The following is a 19552-nucleotide window of genomic DNA, read 5'->3' on the forward strand; positions in this document are numbered from 1 at the left end:
CAGGAGTCCCGCTATGCCTGGGACTGACAGCAGGAGCCCCAGCCATCAGCCACCCAGGGCTGACAGCGGGAGTCCTAGCTGTCAGGTGCCCGCAGCTAAAAAGCAGGAAGGCTGACAGTGAGAGCCCTGGCTATCAGTCCCAGGTGGCTGGAACCCGGGGCTCGCACAGTCAGCCCCATGCATGGCAGATCTTGTGCTGTCAACCCTCTGCATTAATGACTGTAATAAAGTGGCAGCAAAATGTCAGGTTATCAAAAAAAAATTAGCAAGCATGACATATTTGATTGTTTATATTATTCAAGCAATTTTTTCTTAAACAAATAGGTATCTGGCTTTTCCAAATTACTGCAATTAATAAAGGTCCATTATTACTTTTCTGAGATTTTCCATGTCTTGTCTGCAACTCAGCTGCAATTATTTGACAATCATCCCACGATTCAAGTAGGGCCTTATCTATAAGTGACTACATGGGAAACAACTATTTAATAATGGGCTCTTCAATCTAGCAGAGGTATAACATGATTCAATGGCTGGAAGTTGAAAGTAGACAAATTCAGACTAGAATTATGGTGTAAACTTTTAACAGTGAAAGTAATTAGCCATTGGAACAAATCATTGATAATTTTAAAATCAAGATTGGATATTTTCTAAAAGATATGCTCTAAGAATTATTTTTGGGAAGTTCTATGGCCTCAGTTATACAGGAGGTCAGACTAGATTATCACAATTGTCTCTTCTGGAAACTATGTGAAATTAACATTAAGTGTTTGGTGTAAAATGCCAAAAGCCAAGAAACTCAAAAGTTGCACATCTTCATTTATCTTGTCTCATTGCAGAAAGGGTATTATATGGAATCTCCAAATAGTGAGATAGGCTACATGTAGTGATTGTTCTCATGTGACTATGGCAAGATCTGCATAAGAACATAAGAACAGTCATACTGGGTCTGAACAGAGGTCCATCTAGCCCAGCATCCTATCATCCATCTAGCCCAACATACTGTCAGGTGCCCCAGAAAAAATGAACAGAACAGGTAATCATCAAGTGATCCATCCCCTGCCTCACATTTCCAGCTTCTGGGAAACAGAGGTTAGGGACACCATCCCTGTCCATCCTGGCTAATAGCCATTGATGGACCTATCCTCCATGAATTTATCTAGTTCTTTTTTGAACCCTGTTATAGTCTTGGCCTTTACAACATACTCTGGCAAGGAGTTCCACAGGATGACTGTGCATTATGTGAAAAAATACATCCTTTTGTTTGTTTTAAACCTGCTACCTATTAATTTCATTTGTTGGCCCCTAGTTCTTATGTTATGAGAAGACGTAAATAACACTTCCTTATTTACTTTCTCCACACCAGTCATGATTTTATAGACTTCTATCATATCCCCCTTTAGTTGTCTCTTTTCCAAGCTGAAAAGTCCCATCCTTATTAATCTCTCCTCATATGCCTAATCATTTTTGTTCCATACCCATAATAATTTTGTTGCCCTTTTCTGAACCTTTTCCAATTCCAATATATCTTTTTTGAGATGGGCGACCACATCTGCATGCAGTATTCAAGATGTGGGCATACCATGGATCTATATAGAGGCAATGTGATATTTTCTGTCTTATTATCTATCCCTTTCCTAATGATTTCCAACATTCTGTTCACTTTTTTGACTGCTGCTGCACATGGAGTGGATCTTTTCAGAGAACTATCCACAGTGACTCCAAGATCTCTTTCTTGAGTGGTAACAGGTAATTTAGACAGCATCATTTTATATGTATAGTTGGGATTATGTTTTCCAATGTGCATTACTTAGCATTTATCAACACTGATAAATTGTAAAGGCATATCAGGACTCCTAGGTCTGAATCCCAAGTCTACAGGGTTTATGCGTGTGTCCACACTCCAACCCTCCACCTATCATTCTGGTGACAACTGCTTTCCTGGAATCCATGAAGCTGAGCCCCAATTTGAGGCCCCGCCCCTGAGGTCCTATTGATTGAGTCCCAGAACAGCTGGTTGGCTCACTGACCCTACTTAAGCCAGTAACAGGAAGAGAAAGCTGTCCGAACAACTGGACTCTACTTTGCTTTGGACTGTGTATATCTTGTGGTACCTGCTTCCACTCCCTTATTTCCTCGCCTGGTGTGACTCCTAGTAGCTGACTTGTGGTTCTAATCTCCAGTTTCTCTCCTGCATCTGACTCTTAGGTATCCTGACTCATGATTCTGATCTCCAGTTTGTCTTCTGCTTCTGACCTTCTGGTATCCTGTCACTGCTGTCTCATGACTGCAGACTCTGGCTCCGACTGCTAGGTCTAGCTGCCCATGAGCGATCTGTGATAAGATATCAGGTTCCTGCCTGTCACATGGTAGATATCTGTGGGATTATGAAATGAAAGGGGAAGTTAATGTAAAGGAGGTCATTTTAGGGAAAGGATGTGTCCTCGCCCCTTCTAGCTAGCTGAAGCTGGAGAGGCCTTGATTAGTTAGTATCCAGTAGTTTGGGTTCATTTGTTTTGGTTTTGAGTTTGCTTTTTGGAAATAAAGCAAGCCCTGAAGCAGGGGAGGCTCTATGTATTTTGCCGCCCCAAGCACGGCAGTCAGGCAGCTTTTGGCGGCATGCCTGTGGGAGGTCCACTGGTCCCGCATCTTCGGCATACCCACCGCCAAATTACCGCCTAAACCGCGGTACTGGCAGATCTCCCGCAGGCATGCTGCCGAAGGCAGCCTGATGGCCACCCTCACAGTAACCAGCACGTCGCCCCCTCTGCGGCTTGCTGCTCCAGGCACGCGCTTGCTGTGCTGGTGCCTGGAGCCGCCCCTGCCCTGAAGAAAGGAATGTGAAGTGACACATGTGTAGGTTACTCTTTAGTCAGTCTCCATTTCCTGAATTAGCTTGATTTACATGGACTTTTAAGAGTTACAAGAAAACAAATGACTAATTAGGTCAAACTTGGGACCTTCCAAACTTGACATTGTCCAGCTTACATCACTATGGATTCAGATACTGGAATCTACCAGCTGTGAAAAATAAGTCTGTGTCAACTTTCACAACTGTGAGAAATATTTTTCTCTAATTTTTCTTTTATTAACATGCAATCATCATGTACTTATAAGTAGCTCTCTTCCATAACCTCTGCATCATAATTAAACAGTACCCATCAGTGTAATAACTGGGCCACTTTAAAGGTATAGTACTCAATCAGTTATTTTTCAAAACACAAACCAATATATCTATATCATTGACTAATTGCTTGCTCCTCTTTTATATCAAAGCTATTTTTCACATATACTTACTTTTAAGGTGCAGGGCAGAAAGCAGCAGAGTTCGAAGTGAATGACTCAAGTAGTGTTTTCTACCCAGGTTACCTATGATCAGTAAATTACAAAAAACGTAAACTAATAAAGTTTGGTATTTTATTGTGGCTTCCTCTGACTACTAGCAGCCCATCCTGTACATCAAAGTTCAGAAAGAACACAATGAGTCACAATCAAAACCAAGAGAATGCTGCATGAACAATTACTGTACATAAATTGCACTCTGGTATTTCATTTCTGTGCCAACTCATTGGTAACACAGCTCATTTCCTTATTTTTTTCCTGCATTTTTCATCCATAATACTGAACAGCTCTGTTAATCTGCTCATGGAGCTTGGAATTTTTTTTTTGGACTTTATGAAACCTTCTACTGGAACATGTTAGGCTACATCCTAGTCTTCTTTAGAGCCAGTTGTGCAGGATCCGCAACAGCTGTATGTTTCTGCCAGGCTTTTGCTGCACAAGACATTATTATGCATACTTGGAGGGTCTCCTTTAAAATCTAGAATCAAAGTATCTCCCAGAAAAAAATCAGCCCTACATGAGCTCATGCCCCAGCATTGGAGCGCTACACCATCTGCTGTGAAACCAGTGCAGATCCCTTAATATGTACTACTACTTGCAGAACTGTCCTCATGAGCCATCAGCCTAGTTCAGAGCAAAGATAGTAGGTCACAAACATCCACACTCCTGAATACCATATAACATAGGTGCTTCATTTGGTGCTATTGGAACAGTCATAGTGACTGATCATCCTGGAATTTCATTTTACACTGAATCCCTCATGTGTTGATTGTGAATGACACTGTTGATGCTTGGCAGTATGGCTTAGCGGACAGAGCACTGGACTGGGACTCAGGAGAACTGAGTCCTATTTGTGGTTTGGCCACTGGCCTGCTGGGTGACCATGGGCTAGCTACTTCAGTGCTCTGTGCTGCAGTTTCCCCATATGTAAAATGAGGATAATGATGCTTACCTGCCTTTGTAAATGATGAAAAACACTCCATAAGCGCTAGATATTATTGTTTCTATTTTGCATCAGAAGCAAACAGGTATGTTGATCTATCATCTACTTTTATATAGCATAGTATCTGAGGAATGCAAATTCTTTAAGGATGTAGCTGTTTTTGTTAACATGCTGTACAATTTTCATGGGAAGGAAATTAGGTAATTAATTCAAAAGCTAGTTTATTTGCATTGAACAATTACCTTTACATTATAAGAGCTCTACAGATTAGCATGTGTTTTAAGAGCTCCACTTTTCACAAGCAACATTGTGAGCTAGAAAAATTTTGATGACAAGCAGCACTAACTGACATTTTTCTCAAGCATTTTGCAATAAGACAAAAAAGTGGGAAGTATGATAACATCATAATTAGCTTCCCTTTCTGAAAAGTTTTGTTAAATCATAATTTTTCCTTTTAGAAAATTAGATAGAATTGCATATTCGCTATGTTACTATCTGAAATGTGAAGAGGACAGGAGGTACAAAAAGGATTTACATATTCTCAGAATAATCACATCATTTTATATCCAGCTCTAGATATATTTATCTTGAGTAAACATTTCTTTCACTTTCTATGCCTCTTGTTTTGTGGCCTTTAGCAGATCACTTAACCATTCTCTACTTCAGTTTATCCATCTGTAAAGTGGGTAGAACAATACCAACCTGCAAGTTGTGCTGCATGGCTTGGTATGATCTAGTCACAGAGGTAGGCAACCTATGGCATGTGTGCCAAAGGTGGCACGCGAGCTGATTTTCAGTGGCACTCATGCTGCCCGGGTCCTGGCCACCAGCCTGGGGGGCTCTGCATTTTAATTTAATTTTAAATGAAGCTTCTTAAACATTTTTAAAACCTTATTTACTTTACATACAACAATATGTTTAGTTCTATATTATAGACTTATAGAAAGAGGTCTTCTAAAAACGTGAAAATGCATTACTGGTACTTGAAACCTTAAATCAGAGTGAATAAATGAAGACTCAGCACACCACTTCTGAAAGCTTGCCGACCCCGATCTAGTAGCTAAAACATAGGGCTTGGGAGTCAGGAGGTGTAGGGCTCTGATCCTGCAGCTGATAACATGTGAACTGACTTTCAAAATCAACGTGACTTAATTCAGATATTGTACAAGGATGGAGCAAAAAGACGTGTCTACATTTTAAATGCTGCAGCTGCACTGCTGTAGTGCTGCAATGAAGATGCTACCTACACCAATGGGAGGGCTTTTCTGGTTGGTGTAGGTACTCCACCTTCCCAAGAGGGAGTAGCTAGGTTGACAGGTGAATTATCCTGTTGATCGAGTGCTGTCTCCATAGGGGGTTATGTCAGTTTAATTGTGTCAGTCAGGGGTGTGGATTTTGCACACCCAATGTATTATACCGATCTAATTTCCTAGTGTAGACAAGGCCTTTTTTTGACTCATTCACTCACTTTGTTTGTAACTTTAAGTAAGTCACTTATCCACTCTGTATTTAATTTTGCCATCCAAAAAGGACCGTAATACTTATATATTTCATGGAGGTACTGTGAGGATTATGGCCTGATCCTGGAAGGAGATTCATGCAGATGGTTCCTTGCACCCACACGGAGCTCATTGAAGTCAACGAGGGTGAAATTAGTGCAGAGGTTCACCCACAGACGGCTCCTTTCAGGATTAGGACTTTTAAAAAAAAGTTTCTGGAAATCCTTGAGTGAAAAATGTTAGTGTATAAAATCACAAATTATGAATATTTATAAACTACTTTGGCATCCTTGAATGAAACCTACGATAGAGTGTATTAATAATAATAATAATAAAAAATAATGTTTTTATGTGTGACTTGTAAGAACATTAAGAATTTCAATCTTTCTCTGCAAAGGAAAGACTTGTACTTTCTCCTTTCCCTCCTTCTCCCACACTAACTAAATGTGGCAGAAAAAAGTAGAAACAGAAAGGGTCATGTTTGCTCCTCAAAATTTGAATATGGTGTTTTTTTTTCTTTGCCACAGATGCTCCATGCCCATCAGCTGCTGTGTTCTTCTGAAAGAAGGAGAGAGAGAATTTGCTAATAACATGGGTAACCTTAAGTGTAGGCATGCATAAAAAATTGCTGAAAATTGAGTTGTGGTACATGTTCTTATTTTAGATTTGCCCTTGTTAACGTCTTTTTAATAAACAGGTGCACACACTTCCCCAAGCTGTCGCTGTTGTTTACCCAGTCTGTACACTTTATAAATCTACTAATGGAATAGATCCAATCATCTTAAGGATCTGCTTTAATAACCAGACCCTCAAAGTTTTCATGAAAATACTTTCTTGTAGTCCTGCTGGTAGTTTGGATACCAGCTTTACAAGCTTTGTTTTTAAAGATAGCACACGAATAAGAGGCTTTAGTACAATATTTTGTGTAACATGCTTCATAGACATTTTACAGAATAACAAATGTGGCAAGGAGAGAAAGAGATAGAGATAAAAGGTAGAGGAAGGGGAGGAAAGGTAGATTTCCAACCGAGTTTTGATATCAAGTACAACACTGATAATACATAGCCATACAAGAATGCTCCAGATGGCATGAACTGCGAAGGCGAAAGCTCTTGCACCAACATTATTAAGTTTACTTAAGAAGTGCTCAGGTATTATGGCAATTATACCAGGATAAAGATGAGACTGTGTAAAAAGGCAGAGAAGAGGCTACCACTATGTGAGTGGCATCACTAAGAAAGCTAATAGTGAGAGACATCAATGAGATAGGCTGGACCGATAATTAAATTACTGATAGCTAAATAGGTAAATATGCTAGTGGTACATTATTAACAGTATTTTTGTCTCATGAGCTTACAAGTCACATCACTGGAGACCAGATATTTCTAGTTGTCCGATCCTGGATGGCTATCACTAATTGCAGACAAGCAGAAAATTGCTGCAAGTAATACCATGGCAAGAGCTCTGCATTTAATTCTGTAGTGAATGAGCTGCTTGTGAAGTGTCAGACTGAGAATTTAATCCTCTATTTATCTACAGAAAAGTTAGAGAAAGGCAGTGGCAATGCAAGCTTCCCCAAACTATCCTTCCTTACTAAGTCCAAGTATCCCTGACCTCTAGGGATGACTGGGCAATACAGTCTCCATACTTTGTAGACATTGCCCACAAGGTTGCCAGTTGTGATGTTTCTGTTATGTGAACAATTGTCCACTAAGAATTTGAGATTGTTAATATATTTAACAAAAGCTACCAAACAGCTGCCATATGGTGACAACTTCTGGACACTGGGTTGGACTCAAGCCTGTGACCTAAATGTGAAAAGCTCTATAACCCATTACAAATCCCAGAAGCCATCTAGCCGCCACTAATCTATTTTAAGTGACTGGAACCTAGCTAGTGCTTTTGATGACTTCATATGGCTACAAGTTGCAGAGTGCCTCATTAGGTCAAAAATCTTTTGACTACTCTCTACCTTGCTCTGCTTTACTGTGCCTGACAAGGAACTACATTGACTATGTAGCCTTTACTATTAATGGTGCTCTTCCAGGGGAAAAAGAAAAAAACACACCACCTTTTACAGTAGCAGGATTGGATCTAGGACAGATCCAGTGATTTGCAGTGAAAAAAGTAACTAAAGGGCTCATTAGAGGCAAAGTTATTAGGCCAAGCAAATAGTTAATCCCTGTCACACAGAGGTAAAATAGTTGCCAACCTTGAACTCTAAACTAAAGGCACTCTCTGAGTACAAGAGAAGTGACTCCTTTCTGCAGCTTCCTCAGTACCATCCCTCTACCATAATGCTGTGGTCTTTTTCTTTCTTTAAATTCTGGGCTCCAACTAATTACTGGCGGGAAGTGCCTATTTTTATGTCATTAGTATGCAAATGAGTGAGAGAAGTAGAAAAATATTCAAAAGGAACTGTAACAATATATGTCTACAGACTACTAGCCAATTAAAAAATGATCCTATGACTGCATACCCCAGCAGAAGACTATGGCCAAAACATTTATGCGTCAGCATCTACAGTTTAACTTTGATGGAAACTGTAAACTCGGCACCTCTGAAAATCAGACCCATGACATCTTAGATTGGCCATTCAAAAACTGGTAGACACTTTTAAAGATTTTGGCCTTTATTTCTCTGTCTCAGTTTCTCCACTCATAAATTGAGGATAAACAACCTTATTTTCCTATTTTCCAAGGTATTGTGAGGAAAAAAATTAATGAGACTGATACTTCCTGCAATTTTTACTCAGTGTGAGTCCCAATGGGACACCTGACATGAGGAAAGTCTGCAAGATCAGGTCCAATTTTGTCAAATGTTATATAGTACAAATGTTTAGTATTATTATTCTCATAAGATTTTCAGTATTTCCTGCTTCCACTTAGGTTAAAAAAATAGCAAGAACTGCCTGTCTTGTGATATTTTGGCACTTCCACTGCTGGATGGCATCAGGAAGTGCAGAAGCACATAACAATGAGAAACAATTTGAAAACAAATTAGCTAAGCTTTTTTGAACCTAAGAAAATATTCAGTTTTGGCTTGAGTGAAGGTTGGGTTAGTTCTTATGCAAACTAGTTTGTTCATCTCTGTTTCCTAACCATAAAATAACAAATGCAGGGAGAAAATGTAATTCCAAAAGAATCCTGCAGTCCTCAAACAGTTTAACTTCTTGGGAATTTTGCCTGCATCAGCAGGGAAACAGAATTGGGTCCATGTAATTTTACTTATCATGAGCCTCCTTTTCAAAAACTAGTTAATTCTATTTCACCATATCTGTCTATGTATACTCCAAGACAAAAATGTACTAAGATAGAATCAAGGTTATAAATATGACTTCTGTGAAAACCTTTGCCTGCAATATTTGTAAGTCTCTGAGGCTGGAAAGGGGTAAAGAGCAAAATACTCCACTGAAGTCTTTCCCTGCTCAATCTGTAATGTGTGCCTGATATCTCCCAAAAGTTACAATACCTGGAGAGGTGTGATTGTCCATAGCTAAGAACATAATCCCCACCCCTCCAAATATACTTGAAGATAATACTTATGATTTTCTCTCTCACACTCTGTTTCTCCCACACCATCTCCCCCTTCATAGTTTTGTCTTTCCTGTTTGCTTTCTTGCACATGCTGCTTCTGACCACCTTCTCTCCGTTCTCTTCCCTCTTGTACAGCCTTATGTATCCTCTTTACCAGTGCTTAATTTGTGCAAGGGCTGGCCAGAGCTGAACCTTGGCACTTCTAGGTTTGGCAGTTTATAGCCCCAGTGCCATTGGGCTTGCTGCCTCAGCTATGAAAGTAAAAAAATTGAGCCCCAGCAACTCTTTCATTACAAATTAAGCACTGCTCTTTACCCCTTTCCTTGTTCTGCTAGGTTTGGAACTATTCCCTCTCTTCTTTGCTAGTTCTTCCATCTATTACTTTCTCCTTCCTCTACCCCACTTTACCAAATTCCTTCTGGTGACTCTGTTTCTTTCTAACCACCACTATCACCATCAAATCTTCCGTAGTGCATCTTCCCTTTGTTTTTCCTCACTAGTACGATTTTGTTCTAGTCTGTTTTGCAGATGCCATACAGTCCAGGGGTTCTCAAACTGCAGATTATTATCTGGGGGTCATGAGCTGGCATGGGACTGACAGCCTGAGTGCCTGTTAAATTAAATTAAAAAAAACATTTTTAATTTATAAGTAGGGCCCTATCAAATTCATGGCCACAAAAAATGCATCACGGACGGTGAAATCTGGCCTTTTGTGTGCTTTTACCCTATACTATATAGATTTAACAGGGAAAATCAGCGTTTCTCAAATTGGTGGTCCTGACCTAAAAGGAAGTTGCAGAGAAGTCACAAGGTTAATTTAGGGAGGTTGTGGTATTACCACCCTTACTTCTGCGCTACCTTCAGAGCTGGGGTCCCGGCCAGCAGCTGCCGCTCTCCAGCTGCTCAGTTTTGAAGGCAGTGGCGCTGCAGCAACGGAGAAGTAAGGGTAGCAGTACCACAACCCCTGCCCCCTAGAATAACCTTGTGACCCCCCACAACTCCTTTTTGGGCCAGAACTCTACAATTACAACACTGTGAAATTTCAGATTTAAATAGCTGAAATCATGAAATTTATTATTTTTAAAATCCTGTGACTCTGAAATTGACGAACATGGATTGTGAATTTGATAGGGTCCTCTTATTATAGGGGGTAACACTCAGAGGCTTGCTGTGTGAAAGGGGTCATCAATACAAAAAGTTTGAGAAGCACTGCCATACACAGTGACTTAGAAGTGTGGAAAAATTCCCTTTGTCTGTGGATCTGCTGCAAAGTTTGTGTACTTTGGAGGGACTGTGCTTGCAAATCATGGAGATGAATAAACTAAACAGGTACGGGCCAAGGAGCTAGCAGATTACTTGGCAAATGAGAAAGAAAAGTCCCCAAGGGGAGCATGTTTCCACTTCTAGCAGAAATTCCGGCAGGCCTGGAGGGAATGGATGCAGCTGGGCTGACTACCTACTTTTCAAAGAAATAGAAGGACAGATGTATGAAAAATAGGGGGCGAAGAAGTCTCAGTCGGTACCTAATTTTGTGGCACACAAATCACAGAGTACTAAATCACACGTACAGTGTCACAGCCTACAATCCTTTGCTAAAGTCAGGAACAAATGTGTTCAACGTTCATAGGTGATCTGGGATGCTAGGCTCCCACTCCAAGGTGTCCTTTTAAAGGTGGCACAGTTGGTCACCTTAATGCCAGAGGTAGCTTAGCGGCCAAATTTAACCCTGGCACAGTTGGCCTAAGTCCTCAGAAGCCAAGTGGAGGTGCAATTGTTTCCCCCAGGGCTGAATTTGCCCCACGTGCATACTGTGTGTGAAGTGCTCTGGATCCTTAGGAAGGAGGGCACACGACCCCTCTACAGGTGAGCTATGATTTTAGAGGCGAGGGTGTAACATGGGGGAGCCTATAAGACTGGAGGGCAACAGTGGAGGAGCTCCGGTCGGGGCGGCTTTGCGTGACAGGGGGAAATTGCAGGGGGCAGGTTTTCTAGGGAGGGAGGCAGCCTTCTGCCAGGCGTGTGTCCGTGAGAAATTCAGAAACGTCTCCCTCATGCAAAACAGGCATCTGGGACCGGGGCCGCGGCTCTGCGCGACGGGCTAAGGCAGGCGGGCGGGGGAAGCCGAGCCTCCTGCGTGCTGGGGGGAGGGCGGGGCAGGGACGCTAGCACGTCGGTGCCGCCGCCGGCCTCCAGGCGGGATTGAGGCGGAGGTGAGTTCCCTCGGGGGCGGGGGGGCTGGTGAGGAGTGGGGCCGCGTGATGAGAGCGAGCCCGGGAGGGAAGGGGTCAGCGCGGAGAGGCCGCGGCGGCCGGAAGGAGAACGGGGCAGACAGCGGCTGCGGCGGAGGGGGTCGGGCCCAGGCAGGGCTGCTCTCCTGAGGGGGGGCGGAGAGCGGCAGCTGCTGGCCTGGGACTGTGTGCCGCGTCTAACATGGCTCCCCAGCACCTGCAGGGAGCTGCTGAACGAGAGGTGCAGCCGCCCCAGCAGCCCCTAACGTGGCTCCTGAGCACTGAGAGCGGCCTCTAGGCAGGGGGAGCCGCTACTGACGATCTGGGGTGCAGCCCCTAGCGTGGGCCTCGGTCCCCACGGTGGCTGCTGGGCATGTGGGGTTGCAGCCTCCCCCGCAGCCCCTAAGGGGCGGCCAGCACCCACAGCTAACGGGCGACTCTGCTGCTGGCGATCAGGGGGTGCAGGCTCCCCAGCACACATACAGGAAGCCTCTCAGAGCTGCGGCTCAGGAGGGGCCTCAGACTGGAGAGCTGCTGCTGTTTAGGAGGAACAGCTATGCCAGTGCCCTGGTATGGGTCTCCCATTTGCCACGTGCTGCTCGCAGATATGGGGAGCCCCTGTGGGGGGGGGCAGGCTATGCGGCTTTTATAATGATTTCTAAGCAGCACCTCCATTGCTTACAGGGCCCAGGTCAAGAGTGGAGTGAAAGAAACCCAGTGCTCTCAAAGGAGGCTGATCAGTTACACTGAATTTAAAAGGCTCCACTGTGGAGAGGGGCTGGGATTTGGGGGAGCTGCTGGAACTCTTGAGAGTGGGGTGTGTGCATTGCACCCTCTTCAGGAGCTCAGCATTACTGTGCAGCAGCTGCATGCAGTCTTTCAGAAGAGAGAAAAGACATAACGGAAATAATACTTGTCCCACTGGTCAGGGTACTCGTGCACAAGTTCAGCAGTCTGACATAAGGGGAATTGGTGTTTTGATCGTGTTATGTGCTTAGCTGCCTAACTTGGTTTTCCACTTTCGCATACAGTTCATCTCACAGGCACGGGGATATAGCGGAAACTATTGCTAACACTCAGAACATATGTAGCTTCCTCAGTAGTCTGATGCAGGCCTCAAGGAGCCTAGACACAGTTCAATATCACAATGAGCACGTGAAATTAATGTTTTTTTTCCTTCTTAAATAGCTTTTAATAAAAATGACTGTAAGCGCTCTGGGGCAAGGTCTGTCTCTATTTGTGTGTTTATGAAGTGCAGTGTAAAATTGGGCTCCAATCTTGAGATGCTACCATAATACAATTAATAAAATACTAAGTTTTAAAAATAATTACACTCTTGACAAGAAAGCCCCCCACATAAATCAAACAAAAATCCGAAAAAAGTTGAAACCTTTGCAAAAGTATACAGTGTGAAATTGTTTTAAAACCAAAGAAAAATTAAAGGAGAACTCAGTTTAAAAAATGAATACATTTTAAAATGTGATTTTTTTAAAAATTAAAACACTATCATCAGAAAATATTTCATCATAATGGGATGCTTCAAGAAAAACTTTTAAAATCCCAAATTAAAGGGATTTTTCTCACATAAATACATTTAGTAGGTCTAATCAGATCTTTTAACACATGACTGTGTGAAGATGGGAATAGTAAACTAGAGGAAATGAATGCAAATACATACACTTTTTTTAAGAGGAGGAAGGAAGAGTTTGGATGCAGGAACAAGTTCATTATAATGGATTATGACTTTATTTTGGATTTTTTTTCTGTTCTAGTTGTTAGGTGCTAGCCATACATTAAGTTGGTTTAAAACTTAGCACGATTAGATAAAGATGAGCAGCAGATTGCAGTATTGTGTATAACAATGGGTTGGTATCATTCAATAGAACTGTTTTATTGGACTCTATTAACCTTAAGCCTTAACCACGGCAGGACTTTCATGTAAGAACCCACATGCACAGTGCAATATTGAATTTTAATTAGAGCTGTCAAGACCTGAAGTGGGATGTATTCTCATCATTTCCCCCTCTTAATGTACATTTTTCTTAGAAGCCTAGATTTAGTAAAAATACTTTGGTGTTGGAGATTACATTACATCATGTGTATGAGTTTGTATAATCTCAGTGTCAGAAATCAGTTTTGATAAAGTAAACTATGGACAAATTCAGATGTACAATTTGCTTTTAGATTTATACCCCAACAGTGTGTAGAAGGATGAATATAACTATATATGATTGAATCCCAATTTTTAGAATCTCTCTTGCTAATGATTTGCCAGACTGACTCTTTGTCTATTGACTAAAGATTAGCTGAGCATATGTGATGTTGCCCAAGTAGTTTGGATAATTAATATTCTAAGGTTTTATTTTTCTTTATGAACTTTGGAATACTTTCATGTTACTTAGGGAAACTTTTTGAAACTGCAGCTAAAAATAAATCATTCAAGAAAAACATAACTATGAATTTCACATGCTGTTCCTGCATAAGTCAGAGCATAAATTGCATACAGTGCTCAGAAGGAACATACCTGTCTTATGTGGGCATTTTTGTCGATGTGGACAAAATTTAGATATGCTTAGTTATGTGCAATATTCAAATAAATACACTGAGAATGTATTCGAATGTTAAATATTATTGCTAACAATAGAAATAATGGGGCCTTAATCTTGATTGGGCTCTTTGGATGCTTCGTAGTTGTAATAGTAATATTGCATATGAAATATTGTAATATAAAGGCAATAACAAAATAAGGCAGAAAATTACAAGACCTCAAATGTATGGATATCTGGTCCTTGTTAGATTGGCTGTATAGTGTATCCCGTTTCAAAAACAGTCGAACATAGGAGTGGTGGAGAATGAACTATAAACAATTCTCATTATATATGATTCTAAGAATCTTGGCAGTGCTAGTGACATGCTGCCAGTATTTTAACAAGAAGCGCCCATAAAATTTCCCTCATTTGACTGTGATAAATCCTGTGTACCAAATCTTTAAGGGATAGCAAAATCATGCTAATCTTTGGTGGCAGAATTTTTAACAGGAGGCTCTTGAGAACCTCCCCCACCTAAGGAATCAGTAGGCAGTGCAGTTAGCAGTGATAATGCACAGCTTTACTGCTATAAGAACACATATCCCAGTGTTAATGTCACTTCTGAATAGATATATCTCAAAGTATGTCTTAAATGTACACCTTAGCTATCCATATTGCTGCACATCAGATGTGAAAGTAAAAATAAATGTGTGAAGCTCCAAACAGACTTATATGGATTTCTGCAAATCTGAAAACCACATCTCCAAACTATCTGTTATCCCAAATTCTCTCTCATATACACAATCTCATACACACGTTTTTAGTTGACCTTCAGTGTTTCCTACAAGCAGGAAATCAAAGTTCTTATCTATTTACAAATGACAATAAATAGGCTGCCCTATACTTAAAATATGGCCAATGCAACAGATTTGGGATATGAGTAATTATGTGGTGTTCAAATGAGGGATGGAGGAATATGAAAGTGTAATTTATCAAAAAAAATACAGTACTTAGAATAAATGAATGAGGTCAGTTCCTATTTGTGTTAGCTTGTGCCCCCCAAAACAGTAATCCACAGGATTAAGATAAGAGGAGCACAAGCAAGTGTGGAGCTCTTAGATTTTAAGATAAGTTTACCTCCATAATAATATTACTGATAGAGGTGAAGTATGATTATCCAAAGCCTTCTCACCAGTATTACAGATGCTGCAAGCTTTAATGCCATCCTTGTAATTTATGAAACTAACCTCAAGCATGTAAGGGTGGACACATCACTGTGTTAATGATAAGCCTGAGAATTAGAGGACTTAGATGTTTTAAGATTTCAAATCTTTCTCTCTCACACACACATGCATGCACACACACACAGAGTTCTAGATTAATAACACCAAAGATTTTATTGTTCATAGGTCACCTGTAGCATTATATTCCAGTCTCATCCTGGGACAACTTCTAGGGATTTAGATGCTCAACTGCAACTACTTGCATCCCCTGAGACTGACAGTAAAAGTACTAATAGCAATTATGGTATTGGTAATTTTCTAGGAAAACTGTCTGCTATGAATGGCATGTTCACATCCATTAGTGAAAAGCCATTTTATATTAATATCTTAAGGTCACTACTGACTATATTCTGGATTCAGACTCGTGACCTATAGGTGAAAGCTGCCAATCCCTTAGGCTCTTCATTTACTCATGGAAGTAAGATTTACTCAATCATTGTTACATAATTGATGCTGCTCACATTGACTGGGTTTAATGAGCAGAGATATGGGAGTGAAAGATGAGTATAACTATTAATATTTATTTTTTAGCTCTAAAAAGACGAAGAAAGATCTTCTCATTTCCAGAGTAACTGGAGACCCCTTTTTCCTGCATCTTGTTCTGCCTTTCTGTAAGTGAAATAAATTATACAGTTTTGCCTGTATAACTGCTTCTCCAGTAGGTAAGTGTAGACAAGCCATAAGTAAACTCCCTTAAAAGAAATAGGTTTGGTTGTCATAAAGTCAGTTTTCTTTTTGGTTGTGATTTAAATGTAAAGAGAGGATTTATGGAGATGACTATAAGGTTCCATTGCCCTAATTGCTCTCTACATCTGGCACAGCATAAAAATTGGTCTCACTTGTACCTAAAACAGTTACCTACCTTTTTATTTATTCTGTCTGCTTTTTGAAAATCAATGGCCATGTTAAATGCTTAAATACCAAATATGAAAATTTAGAGATCAATATATGATTTTTTTTTTGTATTTCTTATAATAGATATCTGGTATGCTGTTTGAGGGAGTCATCTAAGTCTTTAATAATTTTGACTACTCACTAGTTAAAGTATGTTTTCTCTTATTAGAGAAATAGACTCATAGACTTTAAGGTCAGAAGGGACCATTATGATCATCTAGTCTGACCTCCTGCACAATGCAGGCCACAGAATCTCACCCACCCACTCCTGTGTCAAACCTCTAACCTATGTAAATATATATTTATCTTTTAAAAATACCGTGTTTATTTTTGAAGAAATAATAGCTGAGGATTGTAAAAGTAGCAATTTTGGAAGTGAATCTAGATTTTTTGAACGGTATGGTTTTTAAAACTGAATTGTGAAGAAAACAGGAAAACGATGCCAATATCTGCAAAAAAAACAAAACAAAACAAAACAACCTCAGATGTTTGTGTTTTCATGTATGCTTTATGTTTACTATTTTAAGATTGAGTGATGGCATTTAAACTATCATTTTTCAATTGGAATTATTTTAAAAATATTGCCAGTAATTGGCATTTCACTCAGTCATGACCCAGGTGACTTGCAAAAATCCCATTACTTTCAGCAGTACAGTGTGTGTGGAGAATGTCTTCACTAACCAGGCTTAAGAGGGGCACTCAGCAAATTTACCACTGAAACTTGTCTTAAAAGTTTGGACATGTGACATCTATACCCCTCCATGCCATATTCCTCTTCCACTGTGAGAGCACAGTATATACAGTTCTTAGACATCATAACTATCATGGAATCTCATTGGAACATGGAGCTGGCCACCATGCATCCTGTTTTTATAATGTGACTTTTAAAAAAGTTTAACCACGCAATATGCTTTTACAAAGTCATTACCCAGCTGTGGTGGTTTCATTGTAGCACTGATATAACAGTGCTGTTCATACTGTACATTTAATTCTATAGTAAAATATTATCATTATTATTATGTTCTCCTGGAGTAGCTTGTCAGTAGAGAAGAGAGAAATGCACTTGTAGGATGTGTGCCAATCTTCTCAATGAGTCAGAACTTCTGGAAAGCAGTAGCCACTGATAAAGAACTAATTATTCCATGTGAAATTATATAAGGAGTCTTAGCCCTGACTTTATCTCATTTCCTTTCCTGTGACAGTAAGTTCAGAAATCTCAATTCCTTTCTCCTTATTTCTCTGTACTATGTATTTTATTTACTATTTCTTATATGAAGCTTTATTTGCTGTTGTTAAAAAAAATAACAATTTGTTTTAGTATTAAATATTTCTAGTTAGAATTAGGCTCCACACAGTCATCCAATTTGAACATTTAAATTTGCTTTCTAGGTTCAGACTGGTCATTTTCCATTGCCTTCCCTGTAACTTGACTTCAGTTCCCCAGTAGAGGATTTGTGTGCTTGGAGTTTAAATGCTTCATGTGATTGTGATGGATTATTTTCTGACCATCTTTTCCACTGCCTTTGCTGTTTAGAAAAAGACATATATCAAAGGCCCATTTGGGCCTGCAAAGAGCAGGAAAGTCACCTTTTTTTTCCTGATAGAGCTTATCACTTGCAGACCAGTCAGAATGCTTCCACTTTAGAGTAGTCTTGGCAGAGTGCTTTATAAGCACAAAAGGAGTAAAGGAAGCAGTTTGGATCTGATGTGGGCCTGAAAGTTCCCTCAAAGAAGCCGAGGGGATAATAGTTGCAGACTATTGAAGGATCCAGGGGCTATGACACATAATAAGAAAAAAGTGCTGTGAATCTGAGCATTCTTCCTGTTGCATTAAGATACAAAGAAGTTCAGTAGGAAGAGATCCAAGGTTGAATCATTGTAGAAAAAGTCTCAAAATTTTTAGAAACAGTTGCAGGTGATAGCTTGTTGTCCAGTATCTCAGCTCCTCTTGAGATGCTGAACATAAAATTCTATCTGTATTGACTATCTTGTCAGATCTGGGTCCTGAGTCAGTTTCATGAAAGGGTTTGATACAACCTTGATTTACAGTGCATTTTTATGAGGGATTATCAGAAAATAGCCCATCAGAATCTTCTGCTTCCTCTGTGCAGCTCTGTAGGGTTTCTCACCCTTCAGATCTTGGGTCCTTACAGTTGATCTCATTGCCATCAGGAATAGAATTTAAGGTTAGTTCCAGGGCTCTCAGATCTAGAGAACTCCTTCCTTGAATTATTCCCTGAAGATGTCTGTAGGCACACGCTCTTTATTAAGATATCCACATCTCCCTGGATGTCTAAATCAAGGGAACAGGTTGCTGGGCTCTCACTGTTTGTAGGAAACCTGTGTTTCTTGGGTCTATTAGTGAATGTGGACTCTGCGAACACAAGATTATTTTGATAAATAGCATAAGGACTAAGTTCAAGAATTTTCCATTTGAGGAGCCTGTTTTCTTCACCTCCAGAGTTAGGGTTGGTTCATTCTTTGGATAGAGGGAAATTGACCCAATACAGACAGGTTCCAGAGGAATACTGCTTCTTGTTAAAGAGCTGCTGAATACCACAAATCTGATCAGAAGCAGTTTTTCTTCTCAAAGCAGAAAGAGAATCAGCAGAAACAGAAAACAACTTCTTTGGCAACTTAAGATCCTTTTATTATTATTGTCTTGAGACAGCTAGTTTGGGGTGGCACCTAATAACTTCAGCCAGTTGTGGCATTTTTCCGCCTCTCTAGTCTCTTTTTTGGAAAATTTGTCAGGTTCATAGAGTGGAATTACCTTGGACAGGTGGCTACTACAGATAATTCAAACCGGCTGTTCCATCAAATTCCACTCTGTGTCTTCTCCAAACCGTTCATCACAGTCCTGCTTCTGGGATCCTTCTCATGAGAAAGTGCTGAGAGACAGTTTGATCTTTCTTTTCCAACTGAGAACAATAGAAGAGGCAGTCTCGCAGCATTAAGAGAGGAAGGAGTTGAATTCTCACTATTTCCTGAAGATAAGAGGAAGTTACATGCTTGAGTTAATAAAATTGAATAAATAGATTAAAAAAATCAAATTCTGTAAGGTGACACTACCATTATTTTATTGGGGTTGCTGGTAGCACATATATGTATGTAATCTTTAATTATATGATCATGTACTGTTTTTTTTCCATAAGACAGCAGTCTCATTCATTATAGAAGATGCATAGTTAATCCATTGGAAGAGCACTAGAGAGAACTAAATAAGTCTCCTAAATTGTTTGAAAATAAATTCAGGGGTAAAACATTTTTGTTTAGAGTTTGTCTAAACTGTTTTCATACAA

The 19552-nt window shown here is 40.2% G+C and overlaps 1 protein-coding gene across 1 annotated transcript in view; it reads left to right on the top strand.

Annotated features, from left to right (window-relative positions):
• The first annotated feature begins 11423 nt into the window (after positions 1 to 11423).
• GTDC1 (glycosyltransferase like domain containing 1) overlaps positions 11424 to 19552 on the top strand; it is a 288981-nt gene continuing 280852 nt past the window's right edge. The window contains 2 exon segments of the mRNA XM_050969376.1: positions 11424 to 11527; positions 15888 to 16018. The gene's annotated coding sequence lies outside the window, so the exon portion shown is untranslated.

This window comes from Gopherus flavomarginatus, chromosome 10, assembly GCF_025201925.1.
Source record: "Gopherus flavomarginatus isolate rGopFla2 chromosome 10, rGopFla2.mat.asm, whole genome shotgun sequence".
Classification (NCBI taxonomy): Eukaryota; Metazoa; Chordata; order Testudines; family Testudinidae; genus Gopherus; species Gopherus flavomarginatus.